Consider the following 15838-nt stretch of genomic DNA (forward strand, 5'->3'; position numbering starts at 1 on the left):
GGACCAGCAGGCATTGGGGGAGTCACTGTTCCCCCGAGCACTGCCAGGAGTGACCAGGAATAACGGTCACAAGCTGGCAGACAGTAGGTTTAGGTTAGATATCAGGAGGGTGTTTAAGAGGAGGTTAGATGAACATCTTGCTGGGGTCGTCTGACCCCAGTAATCTTTCCTGCCACGGCAGGGGGGTCGGACTAGATGATCTGCTCAGGTCCCTTCCGACCCTAGAAACTATGAAACTATGAAACAAATGTCTGTTAAAACCCTTAAGAGTTGGGGGAAATGGGGGGGAAGGAAGCACACTCCTAAACGCCCTAGGGTAAATGCAGATTTTACTAATAGAAGTGTCCTTTTGTCCAGGAAATTAACATATACTGGGAAAAAAGTTATTTTGCTGAGGTAACTGCCCCACTACTAAAACTATCTGCTGTACAGATTGCTGGCATGCCTTTCCAAAGGTTGGCTCCCTGCCCAGCAAAGGTGATGAATGGGACCCAGGGCTGGGTCAGGGAGCATAATGGAGCTGTAGGCAGCTTGTCTGAGGGGGGAAATGGGGGGGGTGCATGCACCCCTCAGGGGATGTGTGCGCAGGGTAAATGCAGGCTGCTCGCTATGGGTTTGGGGCTCTGTTGGCTTTCCCTCAGGAGCCCCATGCCAGCCACGCATCCCCTGCCCACCTGGCAGCGGTGGGGGTAGTGATTTGCTTCTCCCACTGCTGACCAAGCAGGTGATGTGCAGCCAGTGTGGGACTCCCAGGGGAAAGGCAGCAGAGCGGAGAGCCCTGAGCCCATAGCGAGCAGCCCACATTAGCTCTCGCCCCTCTCAGAGACAATTAAAAGCATCCCCACACTTAAAAATGGTGGCAGCAGCCCTGGAACTAAAGCTCATTTGAGGAGCTTTAGTTCAAAGTGCCACCACTGCCATTTTTAAGCATCAGGAATCTGATCCCCTGGATGAGGCACCCACAGCTCTATCCCTCTCCGCACCCCGGGTCCCATTCAACATCCTGCCTGGGCAGCACCCCCAGCCACAGCCCCTATCCCACTCCCTCCCTCACTGTGGGTGCCTGATCTGTGCCCCTCACACCCCTTCCCTCTCCCATGCCCCTTCCCCTGCACAGACTTACCTGCAGGGAGCTGTTCTCCATGCCATCTGACTGCATTCCTGTAAACCCGTTATCAGATCAGTATCAGCAGATATGGCTGGTTAATAATCAGCTTTTGGTATTGGCCAAGAAAATCTTTATCAGTGCACCCTTAATTTGAATAAATGCATCCAAGATTAAGTAGAGGCAACCTTTGTATATGCAAAGTTTTCTAAAAACTAACCAGATTTTTCTCCAACTCCTCTCTGGTTCTGCACAAGGGCTTACCAAAGTACTTCATATTGTTCAGAATAGTTACACACACAAACTTGATTTCTCCAGTGTACAATTAAAAGACAGAGTCCAACTGAAAGACATCTCTGAAAGCTTCAAAACATAATTTGTGTATTGTTCTTGGTAACTATTCTTTAACATTCTTAGTGTAGGAAAGAAAAACAGAACTCAAACTGCATCCCCACTAGCCTGTCATCTTGAACAGCTGGCATTCTGTCAATCAGAATTATTCCTGGCCAAGAAACCAAAAAGTACCACCTCTGGTCCTCTGTACAGACAAAAAAATTGATAATTGCACTAATATTTCAGACTTGGAGTTCTCTTTTGCTCCCTCGGCCATTCAAATTAAAAGCAAAGGAAAGACCGTATTTTCTTGCATACACACAGTTTTCCCCCAAAACCAGCTGCTGGGAATTCCAATGGGCATTATAGGAAAGAAATGTGGTAAAAACAGTTTCTGCCAGTTACTACTAGTAAAACTGAAAGTAAAATGGACAAGCAACTCACAGGAGTAGAACAAGAAACAGGCTCCATCCACTTCCTAGATGTTACTCAGTTACTTACTACAAGGGAAAAAAAATCTTTTAAAATTCATTCTGCCTTTCAAAAGCAAAGTGCTATTATATTTCAGGACAAGTTGTTTGAAAGAAATATGGTATTTAGGGGAAAATGGCAAAATTCCAGCTACCATATTTATAAATTTGGGGTTCATATAGTTCTATAATTGTCAGCAGCAGTGGCAACTCCTTAATTCAAGGATGATCTCTACTAGGGATCTCTGATAGATTTTTTGGGGCCAATACCAATGGCCAATTTTTAGCACGCAATAATTGGCTGATACCAATCCGATTCCAATATGCAGCTGGGCAGCATGGAGAGCAACATCCAGCTGGTAGGCCTGTTTGTAGGAAGGGGATGGAGGGTGCAGATCGAGGGCCCTTGCAGCGAGAGAGGCAGTAGGGCTAGGACTAGGGCTGGGGCAGAGGCGGGACACAGAATGGAGCCACAAGCAGCTTGTCTGGGGTGTTGGAAGGAGGGCTGGCAGCTCCTGCTGCTACACGCACCCCAGGAGGGAATGGGGGGGGGGGAGGCAGATGTGCCTGGACCTGCACATGGGACATGCGTGGGCTGCTGATGTGGGCTGGGGCCAGGGGCAGAGCCAAGCTGTTCCCGGTGGGGGGGCTGGGCTTGGGGTGGGCGGTAGCAGTGCTGGGCAAGGGGCTATGGTGGGGGGGTTGCAGCCACCCCAAAATTTGCCCTAACTTTCCCTCCCAGCGCTGCTGCCTCTCACCCCTAATGCAGCCCAGCTCCCCACCAGGAAAAGCCCGGTGCCACCCCAGCCCACAGCAGCAGCCCACCCCATGCACAGATCTGGGGTACATGCCCATGCCGTCCCAGGGTACATGCAGCAACAGTAGCTTGCCCTGCCCCAGTCCCACCGCACTCCCTCCCCCTCACTGCTGGGGCCTCAGTCTGCCCCCCCCCCCACGCCTCTTTCCTCACAACAGACTTACCAGCTGGACCCAACTGCTCTCCATGCTGCCCCACTGTGTTCCTCACAGCCTAGATGCTATGCTGTGGTTGTACACATGCATAGGGCATTTAAAATCGGCAACATTAGCCACATCAGCCAAAAAAAGCACCGACTGCCAATACTTTCAATTTTTCTTATATCGGTGCAGATCTGATATGGGATCGATGCATCAGTGCACCTCTAACCTCTGCCAGGTCTCAATGATGGGTGCCGAGGTGACTGAAGAGTCCAGTCTCTCTTCTGTTCTAAGGGCAAGACATTACTCTAAAATGGGCAGCCACCTGGCTGAAGTTGCAGCTCCATAGGAGTCTGTTAGCAGCCAGCTCCTCCCAGCTCTTGATGTTAGCAATCCATTTGCTTGAGGTAATCTACAATTGACTTTGGTTCTATGATTTTATGAATTGTTTATACAATGCAGAATGCTAGACAGTTACCAAATTATGCTCCAAGTATTTTTCTATAACCATCACTATACTTGCAAATAAACATGGTTAAAATAAATAGCTGGACATGCCCAATACCTGCTCAAAGACAGAGGAGAGAAACTTCTATCTTCTTACTGACAGTCTTAACAGCAATACCAACTCCAAAAAGAATAAATTTCACGAGGCGAATCAGTTACCAAGGTACTGGAAACATTTCAATTTAAGATGTTATACTGAATTAGATATTACACTGTTAAAACCCAGTTGCTGAGTTTCTGGATCCAACCATTAAGACTCTTATATCTTTATTTTATATAGATCTACAGATATGTCTAGATCTATATAAAAATAAAAATGTAAAAGTCTTAATGTCTGGATCCAGGAACTCAACACCTGGGTTTCCATATGACAGAATACTGATGATGGACAGCAGAGTGTTTCACCAGCAGGCTGCTAATTTGAATGGAAGAGAAAACAGGAAATATGGTTATTACCTATTGGTAACTGGTTACCTAATATCCATTTGTTGAAAAAACGTGTTTGCTGTTTAGCTGCCAGCTTACACAGTTGCCTAGAATTAGGAAAATCTGTTACCAGTTTGTACGCTATGTAATTTTACCAAACAATCACCATATTTAGTGTAAACTAATTGCCTGGAAAATTTAAGGATTTCAAATTATGAGTTTACTAGAATAGCCTACTCAAGCCTACTGTTACATTTAGAAGAATCTGCCTTATGTACAATAGCAATTCTGGTTGACATGATAAAATCATGTATTTGTCTTTCCTTCTATGCCCTTCCATGGGAAACAGCATATGAAAGGAACTTTAATGTATTTTAAGCAACAGGGATATGTCACTGCATGGACATTGGAACAAATTGCTATTTCCTTCCTACAAACTTTCATTCCTTTTAGATGGTTTCAAAAACATGGGTAGGGTTTTTTTGTTTTGTTTTGAATAAACAGGTCTCCATACAATTCCCATCCAGGACCCATCAAAATCACATGGCTGTGGGAAGACAGTCATTTCAGTAACTGCTCAAGTCAGGCATATGCTGCCAGTATCATCAAGCTCCACTTTGCAGTAGAGATAGGGTAGACTTGGCAAGCTACAGAACAAGAAGATAAATCAAAATAATGACAGCTTGCATCTCAGACTTGATCCCTTCCACAAAGCAGCTGCATCCATTAACAAAATTGCTAGCTAAAACTAGTAAGATAGAGAAGATAATTGGCCTGTAAGCTACTCCAGGAGAGATTTTTAGTCGGTTAACAAAGAAACTAATTAAGGAGAATAAACCTCTTAAAATGAAAATTGATTGGATTAAAAATCAACCCCACATAAGTATCATTAGACTGCTCGTATGGCCTTTTCCCTGGTGATTTGGGACTAAGAGATGCGCAAATTCATAGCATGGCAGTAAACAAATCTCATCCTCTCTGCCTCAGTTACCTGACCTGCCAGAAGCAGATCTAACAATACTCCCAGGAGGTAACAACCTGAAGAGATCAGGAAAATGATTTACCTAAGAGGTTCCCAATTCATTTCAGCTGCATTTGTTGAGAGTCCTGCCCACAGGGAAGGTCATCGTGCTTACCAAAATTGGGACTAGGTCAGGAGTTAGCTACACTACAAGACAAGGAAGATCAAGAATTGCCTCAAGGTGATGGAGAGGCAAAAAGTGAAACAGAACTCCATTTTATCCAGACTGCTGTGAAGAGAAAACATCCCAGATAACTCAAAAATCAGCAACATTATACCTGGCAGCACCAAAACAAGTTTAAGAGAAAACTTACCTTTTTCTTATGAAAAATTGACTAGGGATTGAATCACTGTGTTGCTAGCTCAAGCTACAGCTCAAGTTGTCTTCCTTAGCCAATTCCTATCCACACAAGAACTCTGGCTAGAGGTTAAGCAGCACTCTGAATTCAACATAGCTGTGTTGTTCAAGAGGTGATGTACATACAGCCCGAGTCCTGACACTGCTCATGCTAGTAATGCAGCAGGAATGCACAAGCTGGAGTTGTAACGACACGGCAGCTAATCCAATCACTCCATGTAGCTTGAGTGTTATTTCCCTTTCACTTGAACTAGAGTGCTTTGAGCAGAGTAACTCTAGTGCATTAATGTAAGTTAACTTTGTAATAAAGACAGGCCCTAAACCCAGTAACTTGAAGGGAAAAAAAGGCTTAAGTCATTCAGAAGCATTTCAGCTGACTCTGAAGGCGAATTTCATAAGGCTGCTATGTCCTCACAAAATAAATAAATAAATAAATAAAAATATTAAGGTTAAATTGATGACAAAACCATGTTAACTTCTATTCAGGTAGCACAGATAACAGGGGCATACCACATCATGGGCTTGAAATAAGTTATTTTGGGTTTGGTAGAATTTTGTCCAGTGGTATCTACTCCCAACGCCCAAGTTGCCCATCTATATTACATTATACTCTTTTATTCAACATACAATGCAGGTCCAGACATAAGGTCGATAGCATTTTCCTCTTCATCTTTTGTTTGCTTATATCATAACTGAAATTAGACCATGAAACTAAAACTGAAACCCAGGTTTCATTTTATGACATGTCTGACCATTCTTAAATTTGACGTGAGACAGGATACAGGTGGCAGCAAACAAGTAAGACCCTCAAACTTCCCTCAAGTCTTCAAGCACAGCTTCCTCTGACAAGGAATACCCAAGTTATATTAACTTCACGTTGCAGGTATTATTACTAAAAATCAATATACTAGTGTAAAGAGAAAAAAGATCTTTCAGTTTTAGAAAGTACCCCCTCAACCACTTTTTAAAATCAACTATAAAATTAAGTTACTATAAAGAAAACGTTTACTAATCCATGCTTTGTTAAACCTCATATGCACAAGTCCACCATAAATGCAGATTAATCAAGGCACAAGAGAGTGAAATGTCATCTCAGACAACTGCCAGCACCATCTGGGTTTTGGCAAAAACCATGCAGGACCATGAAGGACTCACACACCATTCAGAAGCCGGTAAAGGAGAATGAACAGGGAGGGTGGATCAGAGACTTTTTAACATAATTAATATAATGTACATTTTCATTCTCTGATGCCTTTCAGGCATATATCATCTTTCTCATGCTGGAGCACAACTTTCAGGTAAGTCAGAAGATGGAGGACTTTTTACACAGCACATTTTTAAACATGATTGATAAAACTCATTTACATTCTCTGATGTATTCCCAACTAGAAATACGATTTTTTTTTATTCTATCTGCTTCTTGTACAGGAAATGTTTTGTTCCATTTTCTGCCTCTACCTTGCAGGTAGAGACAATCTCCCTGCTCCTTTCAAAATATATGTAAACTGGAAATAATCCAGGGGAAAAAAAAGGGAGAAAGGGAGGAGGAGGAAGAGGAGGAAGGGAGAAGGGATGTGAGATTTCAGGAGGGTTTTGTTGTTTGTTTGCTAACAAAACAAGACTATTTGCTGTAGTAAAATATCTAGGCTAACTCTTCAAATGCTATTTACTCAAATTGGAAAGAGTCACTTGTCTAAGGGGTTTTCCTATAAAACAGATTAATAAAGGCATCAAGAAATAAAAGAATCAGAAGCAAGTTGCAGAGCTCAAGTCTCAGTACTTTTATTATTTCTTAATCCATTTTGGTTGTTCCATTTGGAAATCCCTAAACCAAAACTACAAATGCCCTTGAGACATAACAATGAATGCCCAGCTGCATTCTGGGCTTCAGTTTCTTTGTCCTAACTTTTCTTGAGGCAGCATCCATTTCTCCCCTCAATAATCTAAGAGTTATGCGGCTTCTAATGAAATAGAAAGTTATTTGCCTTTAATGGGGACATGATTGCCTATTCTATCCATCAGATTTGACCTCCAGACTAAACTGCCAAATACTGTTACGGTCAGAGTAACAGATGCCAATGATTCAGCATCTAAACCTCAATTTTCCTACAAATGCTACTGAATATTTCCATGAGTGGGCTATATCCCTCCCTTCCATAACTTTTCCTTTTCACATAAGGTTCTTGAAAAAGTCAGAACGCAACAGAATCGCAGCTCCTGCTAGGTACATGAACAGATCATCAGATTCCAGCGGAAGAATCTGTGCTATGAACAATATATGAAATTACTGCTCAACTAACCTTCCTTGTCAAAAGACTTGGAAGTGTAACTAGACTTATTTTTTCCTTATAGTTTTGCTTACAAGGACTCCAAGCAAGAAAACTAAATTAATTTTGCTTCTCTCAGTACCTCGTATGCATTTTCCATATTTCTCAGATCTGTTTGGCAGACTCAGATACATGACAACATATATTCAAAGACTTAAAAAAATTAGAGTAACTGTGTCCTGTGCAGCTTCCGGTGACCATCTTCTGACACTGAATTAAACAGCCAAATATCTAGATATCCATCTTCTGTTCATATCCAAGCAGGTTTTGCCCTGATGATGATAATAACAAAATTAATCTTACTACCTGAGAGAATCAACCTCCTCAACTTCTTCCCAGACATGGTTTCATTAGTTATTTTTTATAGAAATTGTGATACATCCCCAGGCTGGGAAGAATGTGGTTTGTCTGAAACTTAGTGCTCATGCAAAGTTTCTAAATGTATCAAGTGAAACAAAGTAATAATAAATGGGTTTGTGTTGCATTTAGATACCCTTCGTGGAAAGCAAAGTGTTGTCCTTCCTCAATTTTTCTACAGTAACCTTGCATTATTCCTGTAATTTCCTACCCTGTCATTACAATATTTTTTATTCAGGTTTGCAAAAATTAAAAAAAATCGAAAAGACAAATACTGCTATTACACATGACCCAAAGTGATCTGTAGTGCCATTGACCTAATACCACAGCACAGTAAAAAATGTAAGTATTATTGTAGGTTAAACAGCAATTTAACCACAGGAAAGAGCAGTTGTGTCTTAAGATGTACATCTTGCAATGCACCGTCTTGTAGCTAAACCCACTTGGCTTATGAGTTCATAAACTAAATAGGGTTTGTTGTTCAGCCTTAGGAGATGAGAAAGTAAAAGAAAACCCAAGTGCTTGCAGAAAATATATTGTTGACAATGCAGCTAGTGGCTCTGTACTGAACCAGTGACCTAGCACGACATCAATGATCACTGGATTGCTGAATCTGCTGTTTTCAGATGATTCATAACCCAGGTCCAGATTACCTGCAATCATTAGACAGTATATTGACACTTCACAGGAGAGCATAAGTATTCATCCAGTTTTGTGGACAAAAGCCAATTAGATGCTATTGCCATTCGAAAAGGTCCCCCTATAGTTTCCCTCAGCTACGGTATTCTTCATTTCTGCACTGCTGTGTTCTTCCAACAACTGCTGTCAACATTCTCCCCAGAGAGGTTTGCAATGGGATATTGGATGAAAGGCTATAAAAGTGTTTTATTATGATTTTTTCCTACAAATTTGCAACTGTACTTTGTTAGCTCCTGGTGCAGCAAGCAGCATCCCAGGTACCTTATTTTTCTAATCTGATACCAGCATATTCAGCAAGTCAAAACAAGCTGCATGCAGTTCTTTTAAATATTATTAAGCAGCTGCAGATAGTGCTTGAATTGTTTATGATTATTTTCTCCTCAGCCCCTACATTCCTCAACAAAGCAGTCAGTGATTTTTAGTAGACCACTGAAATTTGGATTTAAGTTCTCTATTAAACAATACTTGGAAACTTGAACTTGTGCTATACTTGAATACTGTGGCCCTCAGCTTTCTCTGACCCAAGGGCAATGATTCTGAACAAGTAACATGCAGCACATATCATAATTCACTTTCCTTGTAAGCCACCATTTTAATTTCATGTGGCCAGAAGTAACAAGGGTCTTGTGGACAACATACTGCTTGTGAGCCATGGGTTGGACACTAGGCCTGTGCGAAGCAGCTAGTATTCACTTTGGATTCAGCCGACTCAGGGGGACAATGGTTGGATTCAGTGATTCAAATCACTGTCCTGAATCTATTCAGCCACAGCCGAATCTCCAAATGGGCCCTGTGCCCTGCCCGCTCTCAATGGGTGTCCCACCTGCTCTCCCAGCTCTTTGGGGAAAAAAAAGCCTGCACTCACTGGCTGCTGCCAGGCAGGGGGCGATCCCTGCCGTCCCCCAGTGCTTCACACTGTGGGGGGCTGTCACGAGTCCCCAGAAGCCTGGAAGCCACTGTAGCAGCTGGTGAGTCCACAGTTTTTTGAAGGGCTGGGATCTGGGGCTGGGTGGAGCCATGGGGGGGTTTGGAGAGAGGGCAGGGATCGGGGATTGGGCCTGACAGGGGTCCCCCCCCATGGTCCCCACCCCTCTCCTCCCCCTACTCACCAGCACAGAGTCCAAGTCCAGCTCCCTACTGCAGTGAGCGGGGCCTGCCCAAAAATCACCGAAGCTCTCTGAATCTTTTCCAAATCAATTCAGAGCTTTGAATCAATTTGGACCTTTTAACTGGTTTCCTGATTTTGTCTGGATTCAGAGATTCAGCCACCAAATCAGGCTGAATCTCCTCCAAATCAAATCAGCACCTGAAGCTTCACACAGTCCTACTGGACACCACAGCTCTAAATACATCAGACACAAACAACTACTGGGGTTCAAATGCTAACATGGGTAGCATATGAACCCTATGGGTAAAGCAACAGAAGGTGACCTGAAGAACAGGAACACCCCACAATCTGACCCCCAACCCCATCTGACTTTGTCTATAAGCTAAGAGAGACTTGTAGAATTCTCCTGGTTCCTATTTGGCGCAAATATCCATACCTGTCCTGGAAAAAATAGGAAAGGAATTCACCCTCCATGCACTTCTATGAAGTGGGTGCAGGCTTCTGTTTCTCTTGCCCCCTAACTCCACTATGCCAACAGCATGGTACCAGAGGGCTGTCGTATCAAGTCCATTTCCCTGCAGCTATGCAATAAAAAGATGTGTTCTCCGTTGCTTCAATAATCAATAACTTCTTTGGAACACAAGACCATCATCATCATGCAGCCTCTTCCACATAAAGGTCACAGGCAGGCATCTCCATGATTCTGGAGGGGAGTAGATAAGGCAATGGAAGCAGCAGTCCTTTCTTCCCCCAACAACACACTGGAATTGGAAAGGAGCACCACGCATTTACAGTTACCTCTGCCGGCAGATCTCAGAATCGTCCTCTGGTCCTAGTATCCAGCTTTGCAATGCTGTTTTCCCTTAGTTTACGGCAGAAGAATTAGCCGTCTTCCAAGCAAAACGTAGATAAGAGACTACTTGTGTTTAGTTTTTGTATGCCTGGTTTAAAATTAAATTAGCAAGAATGTTCGTGTCTCCCATTTCTTGCTGATCTCTTAAAAATCTCTCTTATTCCAGTAAGCATACAATGAAAAAAATATAACATTGTCTGGAGAACAGTGCCATTTAAATATCTGAGCCAGCTAATGAAAATTAAATAAAGGAAAGGCTTTTAAAGTCACTGAGATTAATTGAAAAATGTTGAAATAGCATAATTAGCTGATCCTTCACTTCACTGGCTCCAAATTAGCTAATTCTAGGTTTAACAATTCTTGGAATGAAATTGAAATAGAAATAGACTTGCCAAACAAAATAAGGTACTAACCAAGTTCTCTGGTACCTTCAGAACTCTGCCTGAACAGGGAAGCCGGTTCAGAGAGCAAGATAATTTAAGGACAGGAAGGGTCTGCCCTTTCACAGTTTACCTTCGGCCCCAGGAAGAGCGAAGAAATTGTACACTGTTTTTCCTGAAAATGCTGTGCATACCTTTGTCACTCTCAAGATTAGATTTCCATAATGTGCTCTAGATGGTACTTCATCTTAAAACCAGTTGGAAATAGTTGATAAAAAATATAGTAGATCTGCTTGGTACACAGAGCATTTCACTGTAAACATAGCTATTCCTTCTGAGGTTTTATACTGTCCCTTGTTATCAGGAATAGGAGCACCTTCCATATAGAAATGGATAGCAACAGATTCCAAGGGCAATTAATGAGGTATCTGGCTCTTCCTACTTTTTTTGGTATCAGGATTTCAAACCACAGGAAGAGGGACTTCCAAACACACCATACTGCACCCTAATCAACTCAGCTACTTGTCAGGCCAGCACCGGTGTATTTCTATTTCCTTTGTTGCCTGCACTGGCAATTTTGTAGCCTTTGATTCCTCTTTCACACTTACTTCATGCTAATCACTCCAGGGAAAGAGGAGGAGAAAAAATAAGGAAGTGTCCCCCAAGCCTCAATCAAGCAAGGGGAAGTGAAGTGACTAAATCAGAGTGAGCCTGCTGGAATAAGATGGAGTGAACTATGCTTCAAACATCTGCTGTTTACTCTTGCACTTTCTGTAAACTCAAGAGACCATTTTATCAATTGTTGACTGAAGAAAATAAGGAAAAACAATTTGGAAAATGGAAAGCTGCGATCACAGCATAGCTGGTTAGCACCCAGGATACTGGAAATCCAAGCAGCTCTCAGTGGCCACTGCTGCTTTCCAGTTATTGAGCTGAATGAATAACTAAGGACCACAGCCCAAAGCTTTAGAATACAGAATGACAGGCCTTTACATCCTGTAGAGCACTTGAGACAGGAACAGCATCTTGAATAAACAGTTTTCGAAAACTGAACGGAGAAAAAAAAGAAAGAAAAAGAAAGTGTCGTATGATCTTCCTCCTCCTGTTCAGTCTTTGAGAAAAATGACTATTCAGTTTACTGTACCTGTTTCATGTCATCTGCAGTATATGCAGGGTCTGTCATTCTGTAATCTTAAGGGGCACAATGTAAAGCTGATGGTTGTTAAATGGGATTTGTCCTCCTAAATCCCTTATATATGTTTTTTAAATCTTTCTCCAAGTGCTTAGTGCAGTAATAGCATAAGCAAATATCCTAATGTAACAAAATAAAAATCAGCACAAGAATCTTAAGCAGCTAGAGCTACAGACTTAAAAAAAACAACAAGAGTAGCAGACCATAAGAATACAGGCATTAGAACAATAACAAGCCATATCAGGATCACTTAGGTATGGCTTTGGGGGTTTTGTTCAAATCAAACCTACTGGCTAAGTTTTTAATTCTCTGAGGACATTTTGGAGGCCAAAACATTGAATCCACATTTTAGGAGTAAAGACAATGAGAAAGGAGGAAAAAAGGCTGCTCAAATGTGTTTTATATCACTTTACTAAATTGGAGTTTGCTGCTGCTCCTCTGTCCCTCTCTCTGGTGCTGAAAGGGGCAATAAAAAAAGATTATATTAAATGGGAGTGGGATTATATTAGGTGGCACAGGGAGAATAACTCCTGAAGATCAAGATGAATTTCTGCTTAAGACAGCTCAGCTAAGTCAGTGATCTATTACTCTATATATTATGGAAAACTCCAAACTATATGGTGCAGAAGAAAAAAAAAAAGCAGAGCTCATTAATGCAAAAAGACTGAAAACTAGTTTCCCCCAACTGACTTGAACAGAGTACTACCAAGCAAGTTTTTCACACTGCAGCAAGCAAGAACATAGAGCTTCTTCCAAATCAATAAATTAAACTAGCCTCCCACAAAAAAGTTGATAAAGAAAATGGGAAAGACAAGCATATGAGAAGACTGAATAATCAAGATTTACATATGAGGTATGACATTTATAACTAGGTATGGCTTCATGGTGGTTGCTGTGACTATGCTGCATGTCACTGTCACTCTGACCCTACTTTTGCAATAAAAGTGAGTGCTTGTTTGGTTGTTTTTGGCGCCATACACCAGCTTCCAGCAGTTTAGCTAACTAGAGAATCTCCCTCTGCTATTAGTTGCATAATACCCAGTTGATTACATCTAATTTGGTTCAGCAGAGGGCAGTAATACCCAAACATACAAGCTGTTCATTATATTATTCTTACAAAAGCTGTTGTTTTCAGAGTAGTCCATTAATTATAAACAGATATGCAAGTAGCACATTAACTAGTAAAGGGAAGGATTGGTAAACACTATTTATTAAGAACATTAGGTAATCAGACTTGCAATATACTTTAAGGATACACAGATTAGTATTCTGGCCAAGACTTCGCAGCAAATGAGTTCAAGGGTTGAGTTTTAGTCATTACAGATAACATAGTGCTATCTGTCATTGCACAAACTATTTACAGTACAGACTTATAAAAAAAGATATGTCTTTTTAAAACGTTAGGTTTTACTTATTGCATTTACCTCATCACTGCTTTATTCTCTCCCCCATCAATGGGGGATGGGGAAACTCCAAGTGGAGCATGCCTGGGGACTGGCACACAGGAAACCTCCCTTGTGTAGGACACTAACATAACCGTTTTTGAAAATGCTAACCAAACAGTTCTCCCACAGAGTCTCAGGAAATTGAGGGTGTCAGTTGGGGACCTCAGCTGCCTGTACACCAATGCATGGGGAACAAGCAGGAGGAGCTAGCCCTCCTTCTCTCTAGTGGGCAACATGAATAAACTAAGCCCACAGGGAGATGGGGGTGGGGGGGGACGGGACAGTACCATCACAGCAAGCCCACTGGGCAACTTTTGCAAAACCAGCAGGCTAAAGCACTCGAGGGAATCTATCCCTACCCCAGCCCTGGAATGATGTCCTCCTGGGAGTGTAGGGAAGACTAGGGCCTCCAACAGGACACTTATGTGCCTGTATACCAATGCCAGGAGCTTGGCGAACAAACAGGAGGAACTGGTTCTCTTGCTAAACAAGAATGACTGTTATCCCTATGAGATTAAACCCTACGAGACATGGTGGGACTCCACCTATGACTGGGTTACAGGTTAAGATGGCTATACCCTGTACAGGAGAGATCGTGCAGATAAAAGGGACGGAGGAGTAGCGCTCTATGTCAAGAAAAGCTACATGTCCCTGCAAGCCGACATCGGCACTAAGGGTGGACAACTGGAAACCCTATGGGTTAAAATCCATGGTGAACATGGCACAGGGGACACAATGGTAGGAGTGTACTACAGACCTCCTAATCAGGAACAAGAGCTCAACCAGAAATTCACCAAGGAACTGGCTGAGGCTGCACACTCCCTGTGCACGGTTGTCATGGGAGATTTCAACTACCCTGACATCTCACGGGAAGAGCACTCAGCCAAATCCGAATGGTCGCAAAGCTTCCTCACGTGTGTGGATGAACTCTGATTCAAGAAGTCTGTGGACCGACAAGAGGCAAAGTGCTCCTGGCCTGCTACTGACAAAGGGGGGGGATGATCTAATCAGTGACCTAATGATCAAAGGGAAGCTGGGAGACCTATGAGCTGATCACTTTCACTATCCACCGCAAAGCTAGTAAGTCGGTCAGCAATGCAGAAGTCCTCTTCAGGAAAGTTGACTTTGACAAGCTCAGGAAGCTTGTTAGCAAGGCCCTAAGGGACCATGACTTGAAGGGGAGGGATTGCTCAAGGAAGCAATCCTGAAAGCACAAGTAATGTCAATCCTTATCTCTGAGGAAAGGTAGTAAAAGGGCACAGCAACCTCCTTGGCTTTGCAGGGAACTTGTGGACCTCCTGCACCTAAAAAGAAAAACCTACAAAGGATGGAAGACTGGACTCACCTCACAGGAGAAGTATTCTGCACTGGTCTGGACCAGTAGGGAGCAAAACAGGAAAGCCAAGGCTGTGACTGAACTCCAAGTGGCTACACATATCAAGGAGAATAAAACTCCCTTTTTAGATATGTAGGGAGCTGGAAGAAAAGCAAGGGTAACACTGAACCCTTGCTAAACCAAAATGGGACAACTGACAACAGACACCCAGGAAAAAGCCAACTTGCTTAATGGGTATTTTGCATCGGTCTTTCATCAGCCCCAAGGGACTGCCCTGCTCAACACGCTAAGAGATGGCAAGGATGAGGGAGAATTGTTACCCTACATCACTGTAGACCATGCAAAGGAACACTTTGAGAGGCCAGACACCTTCAAGTCAACTGACCCAGACAGTTTACACCCCAGGGTACGCAAAGAGCTGGCAAACATCATAGCTCATAGCACAGCCACTGGCACAGATCTTCGAGAACTCCTGGAGCTCAGGTGTCGTGCCCAAAGATTGGAAGAAGGCCAACGTGGTGCCTATCTTCAAGAAAGGAAGGAAACTAGATCCGGGGAACCACCCCCACCGCCACTTTTAACCGTGGAGTCACCAATGTACATTATGTTGGAGTCTGCTGGTGTGCGGTAATTACCACACTCTAGCAGACTTGATTAACCAAGTCTGCTCAGATGCACTGTAATTACATATTACACTGAAGCATACACACAAAGTGTGTGTGTGTGTTACACACATGTGATTCAGTTATAAGCCATTTTCACCCCTTCCTTGGATGAGTGAAGCAGCAAAATATAATTAATGGGGTGGAGTAGTAACCCCTTACATTTTTTTTTGGTAGTAGCCTTATTATTCTCACCACAACTTTTATCAGCAGGTATACTATTTGCTTAGTGTCTTAATCCAATTTGTACAAAATAGCACTTATTGTAAGAGGGGACATAACTATGGCAAAAGACATAGTCC

At 42.7% G+C, this 15838-nt stretch overlaps 1 protein-coding gene and 1 long non-coding RNA gene across 5 annotated transcripts in view; both read right to left on the bottom strand.

Moving 5' to 3' along the window:
* The window catches only part of LOC109322166, a 4068-nt gene extending 934 nt beyond the window's left edge, over positions 1 to 3134 (bottom strand). The window contains exons 1-2 of the long non-coding RNA XR_002104329.1: positions 2992 to 3134; positions 1155 to 1161 (exon numbers count right to left, since the gene is read on the bottom strand). This is a non-coding gene — a long non-coding RNA (uncharacterized LOC109322166). The remainder of the gene's footprint in view (positions 1 to 1154; positions 1162 to 2991) is intronic.
* Positions 1 to 15838, bottom strand: part of ZFYVE28 (zinc finger FYVE-type containing 28) — a 289256-nt gene that overhangs the window by 260263 nt on the left and 13155 nt on the right. The window lies entirely within an intron of this gene.

This window comes from Crocodylus porosus, unplaced genomic scaffold (genome assembly GCF_001723895.1).
Source record: "Crocodylus porosus isolate Cpor-Errol unplaced genomic scaffold, CroPor_comp1, whole genome shotgun sequence".
In the NCBI taxonomy this organism is placed as follows: domain Eukaryota; kingdom Metazoa; phylum Chordata; order Crocodylia; family Crocodylidae; genus Crocodylus; species Crocodylus porosus.